The sequence below is a fragment of the Rhagoletis zephyria genome, unplaced genomic scaffold, assembly GCF_001687245.7.
Source record: "Rhagoletis zephyria isolate East Lansing unplaced genomic scaffold, Rhagoletis_zephyria_1.1 Rzeph_scaffold_01283, whole genome shotgun sequence".
Taxonomy (NCBI): domain Eukaryota; kingdom Metazoa; phylum Arthropoda; class Insecta; order Diptera; family Tephritidae; genus Rhagoletis; species Rhagoletis zephyria.
Genome location: NW_016158367.1, coordinates 129,436 through 133,900, shown reverse-complemented (window position 1 = coordinate 133,900; position 4,465 = coordinate 129,436). Strand labels below are relative to the sequence as shown.

Below are 4,465 nucleotides of genomic sequence, written 5' to 3'. Positions count from 1 at the left end.
TTTTTAAATCAACTGTCACCATGTCTTTTCTCCACCTGCCTCCATATAGTCGAAACTTCGTAGCGTTCTCATATCAAAATCGGCATACAATTGCATTAGCCCTTCTGCAGTTGCTGCATTTTTTTATAGAGTCAAAAACAGCAACAAAGACTACTAAAGATTATATATAATACATTATTATTTTCATAATAAATTAGTGTACATTTGAGTTTATTTAACATTTATATAACAACTCCTAAATACTTTCTTAATATGTACATAAACTGAGTACTATTTATAATTAATAATTAACACACAATTTGAGTGCTTCCATGAAATAAATGGGTGCGTTGACACCAATTTAATTCATATTTTTTTTGAAGCTACGACAAAGAATGCAATTGTTTGGAACTTTATGTATGGTTAAGGCTAAAGAAATCTGACCACACACAACAAGTGTCAAGTGCCTCAGTAGCAGAAACGTCATAGGTTGACAAATGCAAAATAAAAGAAACAACTATTCAGTAAATAACACAAAAAAATTCCAACAGAACACTCTGGCGGCTGCTTAGTTTTGTGATTGTTGCTGTTGTTTACACGAAAGAATGAGTACAGTGGGGGCCGCGCTCAAACATGTTTGAGTGGCTTTTGAGCACTCACTTTCTGTGTGTGTGTGTGTGTGTGTGTGTGCGGGCGTTGGGGAGCCACTGCGTTGCTGCTAATTTCATTTGCGTCTCCAACAGTTGCGACGAGTCTTGTTTGAAACGTGTACGTGTACAGTTCGAAAGTGCGGCCGGTCAATTTATGGAAACATTTTTTTTTTTAAGTGAAATTAAAAGTTGATATCTAATTGAGAGCAAACGCAAGAAGTATGTAATAAATGCAAATAAAAATTAAAAAAATAAAAATAAATTACATATTTTAATGCAATGAAGTATTCATTTACGAAGAAATGGCGAGAACTTAAGTGGACACAATGAAATAAGCCAGATTTATTGAAGTGTAAAACAACTTGAAATCTGCTGTAAATTTTGCTGCACAAAGTGAGTTGTTAGCGGCCATAAAGTGTCTGAGTGGCTCAGTGCGCGGTTATACTATACCCACCAAATTGATGGCTCGAAGTTTTCTACACGCTCGATTAAACAAAACGAATGTGACATTTTAGTGAATAATTTTTCAATAAATTTAAAAATGCAGTGTAAAGTGTCGACGTAAAATTAATACTGAGCGTGGAAAAATATAATAAAGTGGTGTGTGCCTCAATTTTTCGGCAGCCAAATAACTAAAGTGAGATATGTTTATTAGACCCGACGAGAGCGGCTCTTTCGAACTTTGTGCTTGTGTATTTTTTTTTTTTTAGTTTTCAGTCTGTTGCATCCTCACAAGCGCGTTTTTTGAGCTAACGAATTTTGACAGAGCTACAGAGCTTAGAATACAAAGAATGGCGCAGACGAAAACAAACCCAGTCACATAAAAAATATCTTCTTAAGTGATGAGAAAATAAAACCGAAAACATTAAAAACTTAATTTTTTATAAAAAAAAAATATTTTTTAATAATTATTATGTCGTGAAGCCAAAGTTTTCCTTTGTTTTTGATGTTCTGCGGTATTCCGGTTTTCAAGTTTTTTTATCGCTGATCCAGTACATGCAAGATTTATTTGCAGCTTGATATTTTTTGAATGCTTTTCAGCCTGCCCGCGCGCCCGCCAGTTCGCTTCACCAACCAACACCTTCAGTGTGATCTCCGTTTTGTTGTTGTTGTTGTTATGGCTGCTTTTCTGTTGTCGTTCAGATACGGTGCTTTGAGTATTTATTGTCCCGCTGTTGTTCTTGCTGTCTCTATATATATACACATATATTTAGTATATTTTCTTGTTGTTCGTGCCTAACCCGTTTTCACACAAGTAGACACAAAGCGCCGACCGACCTGTGGCGGCAAGGCATGCGCTACATACTATGCACAGATCTCAAAGATACACTAGAGCCGAGAAGGCAGCACTCAGGCGGCCGCGGCGACGAGTTAAGTGGAGCTCAAGCAAGTAAACAGTCAAACGGCCATAGAAAAGTCAGCAGCCAAGCAATGTTGGTGGAGCTGTGCTCCTGCCACTCCATTTCAGTGCTCGTATTGTAGTATGTGTGCTTGCCCTGTGAGGAAACACACTAGTTCCGAACTACTTCGGTATTCGAGAATTTATAATAATGACTAGTGCGCGTTCAGTATCATTAACATGCTAGCAACTGGCGAAGGAAAAAAGAGAGATGTCCTATGAGGTGTCAACAGCGTTGCCACAGATGGGCTTTTCCTACCAAAACTGGTAGGTGTATTTCCATTAGGTAGGTCGGTAGGCTAGATTCGATTTTAGACGACGGGGGACGTACATGGATCAAGATTCTAAGAAAGTCTCTGAATAGGCACATACTCAACTATATTCCAGGCCGTAATCTATGCAATAGAAACCCTACGTATCACGAACAGCAAACTGATACACCTTGTGGAACGATTGTCTTGTCCATCCTAAATTTGGAACATGACAGCCTCCACAAAGTGCTTAACTTCTTAAATAGCCTAAGGTGGGAGTGATTACAATTAGGGTTTAAAACAATAGATATTCTTAGATGTATTTTGGAACGAATTTCCGTTATCCCTTGTCAAATTTAGTTTGGAGACAAACCGGTTTCGGCGTTGTGCCATCTTCAGTGTAATTTTTCGTCGGAAACAGCAATAACCAAAAAGGTTGCAGCGAGAGTGTTCCCGAAGTAATAAAAATATTAATAATATGTATATGTAAAGCCAACATACATTTGTATAAGTCTGTACAGTAAACTTAGTTGTTATTTGTATATCTCTGAACAGACATGGTTGGTAATCAAATAGGTATTTAGTTCGATCTTTTATAAAACGATAAATTTCGAATTGTTTTTAGTTTCTGTATGAAAATATAATTTTTGGAAAAGTGGACTTAGCTAGCGATATGCAGTTTTAAGAAGCAAAATGAAATAGCTTTTCTAAAAGTACCACATACCGTTGAACTGATGGGGATCTAGTTAAAAAGGACTAGTTCTTTTTTTGGCGATACAGATCTAGTACGGAACTAAAAATTTAGTTCATTAGTTCGGGGTTTCCCCGCAGGGTGATGTCTAAGTGGATGTTGGCTTAAATTTCCAAAGACGCGCGGGTAGATCTGCCTCATATCTGTGTGTGTTTATGTTTTTTTTTTGTTTGCTTATATGTATGTATGTACATATAGTATGTACTTACCTACCCTGCACCAAAATTTAGAGACAGCCTGGCAAAACGCTAGTTCCACTCTACAAATTTCTGAACTGTCTGTGAACTACTTCAGTTGCACTGTCATAGATGTTACTCATCCTAGACATGTGAAAGCTGACAAAAGATGCAAAAATGTACAATACTATATTTTTTCGATATTCTTAGACCCTAAAAGTAATAGAAAACTGTTTTCGGTTACTTAATATGTAATTCTTTATTTTATGAGGCAACTGCTAAAATATTTCCAAAAAAGTCGTTATTCGTAGCATTAATGTCATTCTTGTACATAGGTATATACATACGTATAAAATTGAATGCAAATTATGACCATAAAATTTAGTTAATCTACACTTAACAGCAAAAGTCTGCGTATACCATTTCTTTTTTAATTATTCAGAATATATGAAGAATTAAAATTTGTTTTTTTTATTTTTTTATAAAAAACATTTGTCATGCTTAAAAAAATCTTATAAACCGTGTTTTCAAACTTTATACAAAACAAAAGGGAAAATGCCGGAGAGTCTATGTATTACATTTCAATACATTTAATACAATTTAACGCGGAGTTATCACAAATAAGCGTTTAGACGTTTAGATTTTTAATTATAAGCATTGCAGAAATACCCATTATACGTAACAAATACAAATTATTTTTAAGTATAACGGTTTTAGAAAATGAAGAAATAACTGACACCGCCATGTTAAAAAGACAGTTGAAAGCATTGAGTTGCGATAGATGAAGAACCAGTACCGTCCGTCCCTTTTCAGGCTAGCTCAGCGCAAGTTCTGAGCCAGTTTGATTTGCTGCAGGGTACCTATACAGCCATTTATCTGGTCGTACATTAACTTGTTCATAAATATGTACATATGTATGTATGTATGCACCAGCTCCATTCAATCTGGTTGTTGCTGTTGCTGTTCCTCTTATTTCTATAGTTGTAGTTGTTTACATGCTGGAAAAACAAGTTTTTCGAAAATATCAGCAACACAACGCCAACAATATTGGTGTTAAGAATAATAATGCAGCTAAACATGGGTTAGTAAGAGCAAATAATCATTATATAAATAGGCAATCATGTTTCCTTTACACCCCTTTTACGGCTAAACTATACTTCTAAGGTATAAACAGTTATATATCATTAGAAAGGTATTTTGATGCTGATGTGCAGGCAATTTTTAAAATTTCAAATCAGTTTAAAATAGAGCGAAAAAAT

The 4,465-nt window shown here is 35.4% G+C and overlaps 1 protein-coding gene across 3 annotated transcripts in view; it reads left to right on the top strand.

Annotated features, from left to right (window-relative positions):
* Positions 1–734: 734 nt before the first annotated feature.
* FER (tyrosine-protein kinase Fer) overlaps positions 735–4,465 on the top strand; it is a 109,655-nt gene continuing 105,924 nt past the window's right edge. For all 3 annotated transcript variants that reach the window (XM_017616817.1, XM_017616819.1, XM_017616815.1), the window contains exon 1: positions 735–848. The gene's annotated coding sequence lies outside the window, so the exon portion shown is untranslated. The remainder of the gene's footprint in view (positions 849–4,465) is intronic.